We start from the raw sequence: 12,988 nt of genomic DNA on the forward strand, positions 1-12,988 counted from the left end.
TGTGTGTGTGTGTGTGTGTGTGTGTGTGTGTGTGTGTGTGTGTTTATATCTAAGCCAGTACATTAAACATCTCAGGTAATACGTTGATACCAATAGCTACACCTCAAAAGAACAGCAAACTGGTCCGGAAGCCCACTTTCCTTATTTAGGACTTTCTGTAACAATTGAGCAGGTTTAACTTTAGCACTGAACAACCACTCAGCTGCTAAGGTTGAATAGCATAATACTAGGTACAGCTCTGCGAAAGGTTCTCATCTCAAACTCTTCCCAGTCAAGTCAACATCTTCCTAGTTTTAAATATTACAAGGCAGATAAGACTTTTCATGTCTGACCTCATTCTATATACCCCAAATTGACTTCAGCCTTTGCCATCCAGTTCAACTTCAATTCAATCTATTGTAGTGGGTCTGGTCCCTGGGGCCACCAGAAACCTATACTCACCCAGCCAAATCCCTGACATCTAACACCTGGCACGTGAATTCATCCAAAGCAGGGGTTTCTATCATTCATAGGATTGCTCCAAGTTTCCTTAATTTATACGCACTTCTTTGCCTCTATCACTTCTCTTATTATTGTAAGATATACCTTTGTCAAGTCACTGAAAAACACTGTGCTTTCCAGAAAAGTCTGAAGACTTAGCTACAAGCAGTGTTTAGAAACATAGACTGAAGGACAAACACTGTACTCTTCAGGTCTTCAGGTTCCAGCAGGGCATTAAGATGTCAGCAATCATGTACAGTAGAAAACTTAGGATGTTGCACATTCAGTGGCTCAGGCCAGGAGGGAACTGGTTCCAAACACCCATTCTCACTTGCTGCTGCAGAGCTGATGGCTACAGCTCTGGAGGTCAGAAAGTACAAAAAAGCCCTTCCTATTCCTCACAAGAGTTCTACTTTTGAAAGGCTACCTTTATTTCCACCTTACAGACAAACAAAGTAAGTTTAATAATGTCTCCAAAGTCCAAAAGGAATCCTCTGAGTAACGTGGAAGCACTGAAAGCTTGGTGTATGACTTAGAAACTACCACTTATTGTTGACATGAAGCAGGACAATTCACAGTAAGATGAAGAACACAGATAAGCCATTCTGCCTGAGTCATTTCACAGGACCATTTATTTCCTAATGCTCTGGATGCCCATGGAATGTTTCCTCATCCAGAAATACAGGCAAAAACTGTATATGCATAGATGTACCCGTAATATGATATAATGAGGCTTGTGCGTCCTTTTCCCCACAAAGTAAGTGCTTATCTGTTAAACAGCACTAATACACATGCTCACAAACACTACTGACCTCTGGAGAAGGCAATCTGTGGAGGAGATGGCAAGACTGAGAGCAAGAGAGGAAGGACTTGTCAAAAAGGAAGCCAGAGACAGAAAGGAGACCAGCTTCTTAACAGGAACAAAGGAAGCCAGAAGGGAATAGGATGACTAATTCAAATGCTGAAGGACATTCTGGTACCAAGAATTCTATAGTCAAAGCAATGTAGGGTAATCAGGAAAAAGAATTATCATGATGCATAAGCATTTCTGCATTGAAAATACGTTGGGCTGCTAGCAGTTCTGTAGCAGGAACTACAATACAAAACATACCAGAAGGAAAGTGCTTCAAAAAAAAGTGTCACTTGGAAAAGACTGGAAATGATAAAAGTAAAGGTTAATTTACATATTATAATTTCTCTCATCCCTCTGCTTTAAAGGACACAGGTAAATATAAATCAATATATTCATCACTGAGATGCAACATATGACATACATAGATGCACTGTATGTAAAACAGCAAAAAGGGATCAGAAGGACATAGGGGGAAAAGCCAAATTTATATTTTATCAGAATTAACATCATTGGAAGTACACTGTGATAAAAAAATAATTAAGGGTCTGTGAAGTTGTCACAAAGTTCTATGAGAATCTGAAGTTAACATTTACAAGATGCATTTAACACAGAAGGTCTATAGCACAGGAAGAAACATAAAATGAAGTAAATTTAAAAGCCAATGAAATGGCAGACATAAATGTGACCTATCAATAAATATCTTACATGTGAGTGGACTTAATGCTTTCAAGCATCATAGCCCATGATGCACCCTATGTGCAAAACGTATCATTCCTTTTGTATGTGCATCAAAGAAAAATAGCTATGGTATTACTAGCTGGATAAAATCAAAAGAACAATCTTTTATTAAGAAAATTCTATGAAATTCCAAAATCTGTACCTGTTAGTTGTATAGGGTCAAAAAAAAAAAAAAAAAAACCTCAAACTTCTAGCTGGAACGATGGCTCAGTGGTTAAGAGCACCGACTGCTCTTCCGGAGGTCCTGAGTTCAATTCCCAGCAACCACATGGTGACTCACAACCATCCGTAATGGGATCTGATGCCCTCTTCTGGTGTGTCTCAAGAGAGTGCCAGTGTACTCATATAAATACAATAAACAAATCTTTGCCAGGCAGTGGTGGCGCATGCCTTTAATCCCAGCAGTTGGGAGGCAGAGGCAGACGGATCTCTGAGTTCGAGGCCAGCCTGGTCTACAGAGTGAGTTCCAGGACAGCCAGGGCTACACAGAGAAACCTTGTCTCGAAAAACAAACCCCCCCAAAAAAAAAAAATTACAAAAAAAAAAATCAAACTTCTATATTACAGACTGTGGCATCTCCTAAAAACAAGGAGTTCAGAGGCTCTATAGCATGCAAAACTTAACATATTTGCTATCTGATCTTTTACAGAAAAAGTTGGCAGATGCCTAACCTAGTCAAAGGACTATCAGAATGAATTAAAAAAAAAAAAAAAGATTGCCGTGTCCTGGTTACTTTCTTGTCAACACAAACTAGAGTCATCAGGGAAGAGGAACCTCAGCCAAGTCTATCAGGACATTTTCTTTCTTCTTTTTTGGGAGAGGGATGCTTTTGGAGATAAAGTCTCTTTGTTTAACACTGGCTGACCTGGAATTCACTATGTACACTAGGCTGATTGGCCTGCCTCTGCCTCACAGAGTGCTGGGATTAAAAGCAGGCGTCATCACAGATAGCATACTTTCTTGGTTGATGATTGATGTTGCAAGCCCAAACTACTGTGTGGGTAGGACCACCTCTGAGTAAGTAATCCTGATTTATTTAGAAAGCATGCAGAGCAAGCCAGTAAGCAGCCTTCCTACATTGTTTCTGTTTCAGTTACTGCCTTCATTTTCCTGTCTTGAGTTCCTATCTTGACTTCTCTCAAAAGACTGTAAACCAGGATATGTAAGCCAAATAAACCCTTTCTTCTCCAAACTACTTTTGGCCATAATATTTCATAATAGTACAGACATGCTGTCTATAAGATTCCTCTAACATGGAATATGCATATAACTTAAAGAACAGGATACAAAAGAATACATCAAGAAAGTAATCAAGAGACCTAAAATAGCTCAATTAACATCAGACAAAATAGGTTTTAAGATAGTAAGTACTAATAGAGACAAAGAACAGACATTTCAAAATGAAACAAAGGTAAATACATCATGAAGATTTAGTAACAATAAATGCATATACATTTGTTATTAAAACCCCAAACACATAAACAAAGGTGTGAAAAGGAGAAATGACAATTCAATAATAATACTTAAAGGTTTCAAATAAGGCAAGTTCCCAGTATACTGACAGACACAATTTCCTGGCAGAAGTAAGGCCCCCGAGTTAAATCCACAGTGTGAAGTGGGAGGGGAGAAGGAGAAGAGAGAAAGAAAAGGAAGAAGAGGGAGAGTGAAGGAGGGAGGATGAAAGAGGGAAGAGAGGGAGGAAAAACACAAAGAAATGGAGAAAGAATAAAAGTTTAGAATGTTGAAGATCCCTACACTAAAAACCTGAAACATGAAATCCAACATTTTGACAATTCCACACCTAACCTGGTGTGATGGGCTGAAATCAAAAACAAGGGTTGAAGGAAATAAAAACTCACTCATACACTAAGGGAACACAAAACAGAAGAGCTTTGTGTTCAGACACAGCTTCTTCCCTAGGACATCTCATTACATAGAATCAAATATTCAAACTTGGAAAAGAACCCAAAATCAGAAATATTTTTTGTCTCAAGTACTTTGGGCAACAGACCTCAGCCTGGGACTTGAACACTAATAACAGCTTTGAGGGTTGTTTTTAAGTTTTCATTCTTAGGACAGACAAAAACAAGGCTCAGCAGTATTTAAAAGATTGACATTATACAGGATATGTTCTTTGACCACACTGAAGCTAAATTATATACATACAACAGAAATAAATCTGAAAAACCACCAAATATAAGAAAATTAAACAAAATATTTCTAAATAATCTGTGAGCTAAAGACTAGAAACCAAAAGCTTAAAGCATATTCCAAACAAAATAAAAAAATAAAACAAAGTGATGCAGTTTATAAATAAGCATTGTAACAATCATGTAAGCCTAGCACTTGAATCTGAGGCCAGTGTGGACTGCACACAGGAAACCCTTGAGAATGTAGAACTTAAATCAAACCAACTCTAAGAAAATAGTAAATGTAATATAGAACTAAACCCAGAGAAAACACACACGCACACGCACACACTGAGTGACTGACAGAATAGAAACCAGTAAGATTAATTGCAGGAAATCTCTAACCAATTCTTTTAGATGACAGAGAAGAAATAATGCCAAACCCAAACACAAGAGACCTGGAGGTGGAGATCCCTCAAGGTTCCAAAAAGCCTTAAGCTAGTATTAGCAAACAAACTTGACAACACACAGAAATCACTAGGCTCAGGGTCTAGTGGTGATTTTGTATGTATTTGTGTAGGGGTTGTAATACTGTCAGGACTGTGTGTATATTTGTGGAAGTCAAAGAATAATCTGCAGGAGTGTTCTCTCTTCCACTTTGTAGATTCTGGGTATAGAATTTTGGTCATCATCTCTGGTGGTCATCATCACTGTCACCCACTGAACTATCTCATGGCTCACAAAAAAGTTGCTTTAATAGCAATGATCAATTGATATAAAGAGGGATTACTCAAGATCATCTAGATAGCTTTATTCCATTATAAAAAAAAACTATGACACATTGTAGATTTCTAGAAATCTCTCCATATCCAGCCCCACAGATTGCCTGTTTCCTACTTTCTTTCAGTGCATTTTCCCTTGCTATATAACACTTGTGTCTTTCTGTGTCTTTGTCTCTGACTCTGTTCCTTTTGTGCTTTTATATTTGAGCCTTTTACTTTTTTCAAGAAATTACATTAACACTGAAATACAGCTTTGCCTGTATTTTCTACAAAAAGTTTTGCCATTTATATTGAAGTTCTGGGTTAGCCTAGTACTGATTTATGTGAGGTAAGGATTAATTTTTTCATTTGGATAACTAATTGGCTCAATATTCAGAGAAATTATTGATTCTTATATAAGAATCAAAGCAAGAAACCAATAAGAGCATTTTCTAATTCAAATCAGTCAAAAATTTTCTGTTAGCCATTGCTCTTAATACAGGTACGCAAATTAATCTGGCAATAGTCAAGTTTTAAAAATGATCATAATCTCTCCCAACAATACTATTTTTATACATTTTAAGAAATAACAATGCTTCTTGAATTAAGATAAAAATAACTGAGTCTTAAAAATCAAACAGATTCTAATTTCCAACAGTGTGAGAACAGTGAAACAAATGCTGGCACAGCTGCACGTGGTCTGTGGAGAGCCACAGTCCGTGTTTATACAGTTAAATAACATGGGGGCACCCATAGTGTTATTTGTTAAGTGCAAAGCACAGGAAATAAAATTATATGTAAAGTGTGATCTCAGTTTTGTAGAAAGAATAGGGAGGGAAGTGGACAGAGAAGGAGCCTGTTGTTGGAGAGCAGAATTCTTTAGATATGTTAGTTAATATGAACTTGGAGTGTTCAAGAGAAAATTCTGTGAGGTTATTTGTTTTCCGGAAAATTGATTTTACTTGGGAATGGCCAAGTAAATCCACCAGTTTCAAGGAAAGCAGAAGGCTTCTTCTGGGAGTCAGTTATTTCACCAACTAACAAAAGATTTCACAAACAAAAAAAGTCAATAGATGAGTAAGACTGTTATTTTCCTTTAGTAAAACCTAGATAACTTCTTCCTCTTTTTTATGTTATAGAATCTGACAAAGATTTATACTGATATGCATCATGGTCTACCGGTCTTACATATTCAAAATTTAAATGACAACAATGACAAGTCTACTTTCAATAGCATACCTCCCTCCCTACTTGGTTTACAGTCCACAGCTAACCAATGCAGATACCACTTGCAGACACTGCATCCAGATCCCTTCCTCCACCCTCACACCCAGGCACTGGTTATGTCTTAGCCTAGGCCACAGCTGCACTCACAGCTGATCACAGCTGGAAAAGGCCATGCAGATGGTTCTCCTTTAGTTCTCAAGACAGTATGTGAGGTCAACCATTGCTATGTAGAAATCAGCTGGTTTTTCTTTTTTTTGGTTCATTCTCTCTTGTTGACCATTCCACCCTCACCTTTCCTCACATCTAAATACTCCATCTTGAATCTCAGCTGATGGCTCAGCCTCTAATTTCAGAGAAAATAAATCATCAAAAGAAAACTTTGTAGCTAGGGATAAAGCTCTGCCATGGAAAGCCTTCCCAACAAGTACAAGGTCCTAGGTTCAAGCCCCAACATCAAAAATGAAGGCAAAGAAGAAAGTGTGCATTTACATCTTGCCAATCCAACTACTAATGTCTGCTCCATATAACTAACTTCTTAGCTCCTTTCTAAAGGCAACACAACCTTGTCTTTGCACATTCCAACTCCTAACAACATTCCCTCTGCTGGATCATTCCTCTCAATAAATAACCCACTTTCTCCGTAGCTCTTCCTCTCCCCAGTAGCAACACTCCCTAGAGACAAACAATTCCTGCTTTCTACTCTCTGTTTGCCAGCCGCCCTTTACCACCACATCGAGCAGCCTGGGGCCAGCTGCTCAGTTTGTAATCTAAGATGCTACTAAAACTTCTTTTCCAACAGAACTTTGTGTCTTTGCTACAAGGTCACCTCACTTTTAGACCCCCTTGCTGGTTCCCCCAGCCCCTTCTTGACGGAGCACATCAACACTCAGGCATGTTCCCCTCTTCTTTATGCAAACACTTCACAATTCTATACTTATTCTTATGCTGATGAAAGCAGCTAAACAGCATCCATTCCCACATTCCTGTCTCACCATTTATAGGCCAACTCTATTCAACTCTCCTCTTGACATTGCTACTTGGATGTGATCTATATAGCTGAAATACAGCAGGTTTACACTAAACTGAATGTTTTCCAACTCATTTTCAAACCTGCTTTACCTGTATGCTCCCACTTCCACTTACAGCTATTTCACTTACAGCTAGCTCATTCTTTCAAGGACTCAGATCAATGCATTCAGAATCACCCTTGGCTCTTTTCTTGATCTGAAGCCTCATGAATGTCCTAAAAGACTCAACACAGCTACCTTCAACATATATGCATAATTTAACTATTTTGCCAACAGATTCTAGTTTCAGTCTTTTGCATTACTATATCATCTTAGAGATAAATTCATTGCTTTTTCCTTTGTCTTAGTTTATACTCTAATAAAAAGCACTGGTACCCAGAAAGACAAGGCAGTTGCTGACAGTGGTGACTGCTTCTATTCTAAGTAACAAAGCCCTTCATTTTGTACTCTAGGGTCTCTCATGTCTTCTACAACAGGCCAGCTTCACAATGTCTGGCATGTACATGCAAATAAAGATAACTAAAGTGTAAGAAATGCAATAAAATTTCTTTGACTTCTTTCAGGGCCTGTAAATAATCAAAATAAAACTTTAAAAAATAATATGGAGTATTTTCAGGACTACAAAAGTAGATTTACAAAATATAACCTTAAAAAGGGGGCATAAAACTATTATAAAAGTCACCCAGCCGATATCCTGTTCTGAAAGATATCTGTATTCCCCCTGGACACCTATGCCCCGTGTCATCCCCTTCCCCACGTCCTGCCTTTTTGTGTTTACAACCTCTATGTGAATAAGTAAAAACTACAATTTGAAAAAAATAAATAAATTATAAAGAAAAAAACTATCATAAAAGAAAATGACAATTTATAATTACAGCAAAAAAGCAAAAGTCTTAGTTAAGTTTTAAGTAGGCTTAGTCACAAGTTACTGACACTAACATATGGGGAAACACAACCAAAGTTTGCAGAGGTTCAAAGTAACTGATCTTCCTTACTGAGTTCCAGATTTGTCATATGAATAAAGAGCCTTAATCTCTAAAGCATGCTGGGAGACTTGTATGTTTAACCTGTAGAGCAAGTTTTACATGAACTTTTCAAAGAATCTTTTATTATAGACTAATTTACTACATTCCTGCTATATTACAGAGGGAAAAAAATGTTCATAACTTCAGTCACATACAAAAAGTTAATGCAACTAGTTTTTAAGAATTAATGAAATGAATTTTCACTTTTCCTTACTATTTCATTCATTTAACAAGTTGCACTTTAGAAAGTAGTAGATATCGCACATCTTTAATCCCAGTGCCTAATCAGGCAGATCCCTATGCCTCACAAGGCAGCCTGCTCCACATACTGAGTTCCAGGCCACCAAGCTATCAACTCAGTGTTCTTTCAGTGCGTACACACATTAAATCTCTTATACTCATTTCACACCTAAGTTGGCACTTGTTAATTCAAGTGCATGAGTAGTATCATGGGAAATGTTTGGTCTTAGTCTCATTTCTGACACAGCTAAACCCTACAATTTCCTGAGTGATGAAAGTATCTTCCTAGATCTGACAGGTAACTTTCAATCACCCCAGAGTTATGACTTAGATTACACTACAGAGTGAGAACTTTTGGCCCCACTCCCACATCAGGAGGGAAGGGAAGAGTTAAGAGATTGAAAGGGCTGTGATCAGGAAGTAAAGGGAATAAAAACTTAAGTCAATAAAGAAAAAGAGTAGCTGGGCGGTGGTGGCGCACACCTTTAATCCCAGCACTTGGGAGGCAGAGGCAGGTGGATTTCTGAGTTCGAGGCTAGCCTGGTCTACAGAGTGAGCTCCAGGACAGCCCGGGCTATACAGAGAAACCCTGTCTCGAAAAAACCAAAACCAAAACCAAAAACAAAACAAACAAACAAAACCAAAAAAAGACAAAGAACAAGAGATCGATCAGGTGCTATAAACACTCTCAACAGATCACCAGCTTCTGCATACAAGAGGTACTGGGAGAGCAGGGCATGCTAACAGGGCACAGGAACTGCAAATCACATCCAACACTGCATCCCATGCAGCCTTTCTACTCATCCTTTCCCAGTATGCAATCCTTACAATAATCCAGTCAACTAAGTATTTTACTGAGTTCTACAGATTATCTAATCAGAAGAGGTCATTATGGGAACCTCTGACTTATGGTGAGTCAACAAGATGGCATCAATATGGAGACGTTTGTGAACTGAGCTTCTACCTGTGAGGTCTGTGCTACTCTGGACAGTGTTACAGTGGAAGACACTAGTTTTTATGTTGGAGAATTGGTGTACTGAAAATACATGGCAATGAACAGATCTATTCCTTCACTCTGTATCTGGGCTAAGTCATCAATAAAGTAACTATCAGACATTTCAACAAACTGTTTCTGTAATAATAAACCAGTGGCACAAGGGCAACACTAATAAAGGAAATTATGTGCATGCTACCCAACTTACTATTAAAATCGTTATGGTTCCCACATATCCACTTTATTGACTAAGGTACAATTATACTTGACTATTTGAAAAGATTTTATTTATTTTGAAAAGATTATATTTAGTGATAAGTTACATAATATTATAAACCTGGTCTGTGCTGTAAATGTAATTGTTTTAATAGAATTTGCTGATACATTGTCATAACTGACAGTTGAAAATTAAAGTTAACTAACAGTTTAATAAATGTCCACAGAATGGTTTTAGTTGAAATATTACACATTCTCCAAAATGCTCATCATTTGCACCGCCTATGAAATAAGTATAACCTTTGTGGTTAAGTTATCAAGTAGGCTAAGTTCTTTGTGAATTTTACACAAACTGAACAATTACATAAGACCCAAAGACGATCTCCATTTTTACTGTGGGAGGAAGTAATACAGCAGAATGATGCTATAACATGATTTCTCTAAGAACTTACTCATATATAAAATTCTCTTCAATGCACTAAACTACTACAGTAAGAAAGTTTAACTCAGACTCTGACAGACAGCAGACATATAAATATCTAAATGACTAAAAAGTAATAAAGTTCCTTTGACTGTTCTCAAAGTCTGTAGACCTTAACACAGAAGTTCCAATCCAAAAAGAAATTTATTATTCAAATGTTTTTGCATAAAGAACACATAAGCTTTTACCTCTGCCATAAGTTATGAGCCTTATGGTAAAAAAAAAATTGTATTTTCTCAATTACACTTGAATTAAGAATAAAATTTTACTCTATCATCTGTGAATGGTTGGGACACATAAAAGGGCCAGTCCTGTTGATCCAAAGTTGCAGGATCTCTATGACATAGGGCAATAACAAGATATCAGGGGGAAGGCCCAGTAATGATCCAATATTGATGGTGTCACAGAAACCAGAAATCTTAAACCAGAACAATGACTCATTTGCAAGTGAAGATATGAAGACAGAGAGAAATAGACTATGGGACACACTGTGACACACTACAGTTTCCACAATGAGCTTTCTACACTTTGGGGTTCTGTGTGTGTGTGTGTGTGTGCGTGTGTGTGTTCTATTTTGCCGGGGGTGGGGTGGGGGGAAAGGAGGAGGTTGGTGGTGAGGGAGAGTTACAAGGGTGAAGGTCAGATATGAGGGGACCTGGAGATAAGTGGGTCTAGGGTACATGATGTGAAACTATCAAAGAATCAATAAAAACTTTAAAAAAGAGTAAGATTTTAGAATAACAGATCTGAGGTATAAAAAGTAATTCACGTAAGACTTACTAGCAAATGTACAAAAAGCTAGGGTAAGCTTTATCTATCAATCCTTAGCGCTACAGAGGATCGCAGAGAGTAATAATCCCTTAAGTAGTACAGCCCTGTTAACTAAAAAATATAACAATCTCACAGAAAGATTGATTGCTCTGTAAACTAATCTAGCTAAAATAAAATTATCCAACATGGGCTAGTGAGTTGGCTCAACAGGTAAAAGGGTATTGATACTGCTGCACCTGATGACCTGAGTTCAATCCCAGAACCTAAACAGTGAAAGGAGAGAACCAACTCCTGTAAGTTATCATCTGACACGCACTGGCGCGAGCTCTAACACCAGAAAGTAAGGGGGACGGGGAGGCAAGCCAACTAATTGCTAGTTTTGTTTAAGGGCCTGATTAACCATACAGTTCTTGAGCAGAATACATAATACAGGTCTGCAATCCTATCACTTGAGAGGTTGAGGCATAAGAATGGGGAGCTCCAGAGGATCTCAGACTAGACAACGCAGTGAGTTTTAGCCTTGGCAATAGCAAAATTGTCTTAAAAAAAAAAAAAAAGCAACAAAAATCTATCATGAACAAGAAAAAGCATACATGTTAACTGCTACTTGTCTTAGCTAGGGTCTCTACTGCTATGATAAGATACCATGATTAAAAGCAATTTGGAAAGGAGTTACCTGACTTACACATTCTGATCACAGTCCATCACAGAGTCAGGTCAGGAACTCAAGGCAGAAACCTGGAAGCAGGAACTGGAGCAGAAGCCATGAAAGAGTACTGCTTACCAGCATGCTCCCTGTGGCTTGTTCAGCCTGCTTTCTTCTATCAACCAGGATCACCTGCCCAATAGTTCATTGTCCCCACATCAATCATTAATCAAGAAAACATACTATTAGACTTACCTACAGGCAAATCTTATGGAGGCATTTTCTCAATTTAGAGTTCCTCTTTCCAAATAACTGTAGCTTGTGTCCAGTTGACAAAAATCTGACCAGCATACTACCATTCCCTCATACAAAATGAAAACCTGAAAGCAAAAGAAAAGTGTGACAACCGGGAACAATGTTAGAAGGCTTAGACTAGCCTTAGCTGCAGCACTCAATGGTAGCTCAGTGATAGTACATCTGTCTAGTATGTGCCAAGTCCTGCTTTCCAGATCCAACACTGAAAAAATAATGGCAATTCAAGCCTTCTAGAACAGAAGACAAGAAGAAACATCCCTGAGAAAGACCACAACTTTGAAATAAGTTTTGGGAGTGCAGGAAGGTAAGAAAACCAAAATTTATTGTTAAAGATTTAAATACAACAACACCCTTCCCTCCAAAGACTGACATGAAAAACTGAGAAAATAAAAATTATTAATAAATAAATCAATCCAGGACTTCCTGTGGCAAAAACAAAACAAAAGCAAACAAACAAAAAACAAAAAAAACAACTTCAGAGAAGTTAAAACAAAAAAATGAGGGGGTAGAAATTACAAATGAAGGTTTAAAGTCTTCGGAGAATTAAAGAGTGTAAGTTTAAAAAAAATCAATGAAACAATACATTTTAAGAATAAAATAATAATGATGACAGAAACCATTACGAAGCTTTAATATAAACAGATATTACAAAAACTACAAAAAATTTCTAGAAAGACACAACTGTTGTAAAGCAGTGGTAGCTGGTCCAAGGTCTTAACAGTGAAGGCCACACAATGATGGGCAACGCCTTCAAATCTCCAACTCTGTGATCCTAAAAGCTCAATGGCTCTCCTTGAGTCTTCACATTCCCTGGCATTGTTGCAAAATGACATGCTGGATTCTGACCTGCCATCCTCTCCACTTGCCAGAGGTAGGACAGAAATTACAGAAGAACAGACTGATCCAAAGGCTCATCCCTCCAAATACTAGGAAAGCAAAAGCCAATTTTCATCCTGTATAACACACTGATATTTTAGGGTTAATCCATTAGTGCCACATAACCTATTTCTCCTGAGTAAACAGAACCTAAAATTTTATGCACAACCAGACTGTAAACCAAATATTCAAAGCCAACATTTTCTGA

General features: G+C 37.7%; 1 protein-coding gene across 2 annotated transcripts in view; it reads right to left on the bottom strand.

Moving 5' to 3' along the window:
* The window catches only part of Socs6 (suppressor of cytokine signaling 6), a 19,451-nt gene extending 7,498 nt beyond the window's left edge, over positions 1-11,953 (bottom strand). The window contains exon 1 of one of the 2 annotated variants that reach the window (XM_028768949.1): positions 11,849-11,953. The gene's annotated coding sequence lies outside the window, so the exon portion shown is untranslated. Of the gene's footprint in view, positions 1-11,844 lie in introns of both variants that reach the window. The other variant, XM_028768948.1, reaches the window with a different exon arrangement.
* Between the last annotated feature and the right edge of the window lie 1,035 nt (positions 11,954-12,988).

The sequence above is a fragment of the Grammomys surdaster genome, unplaced genomic scaffold (genome assembly GCF_004785775.1).
Source record: "Grammomys surdaster isolate TR1022 unplaced genomic scaffold, NIH_TR_1.0 189, whole genome shotgun sequence".
Taxonomy (NCBI): domain Eukaryota; kingdom Metazoa; phylum Chordata; class Mammalia; order Rodentia; family Muridae; genus Grammomys; species Grammomys surdaster.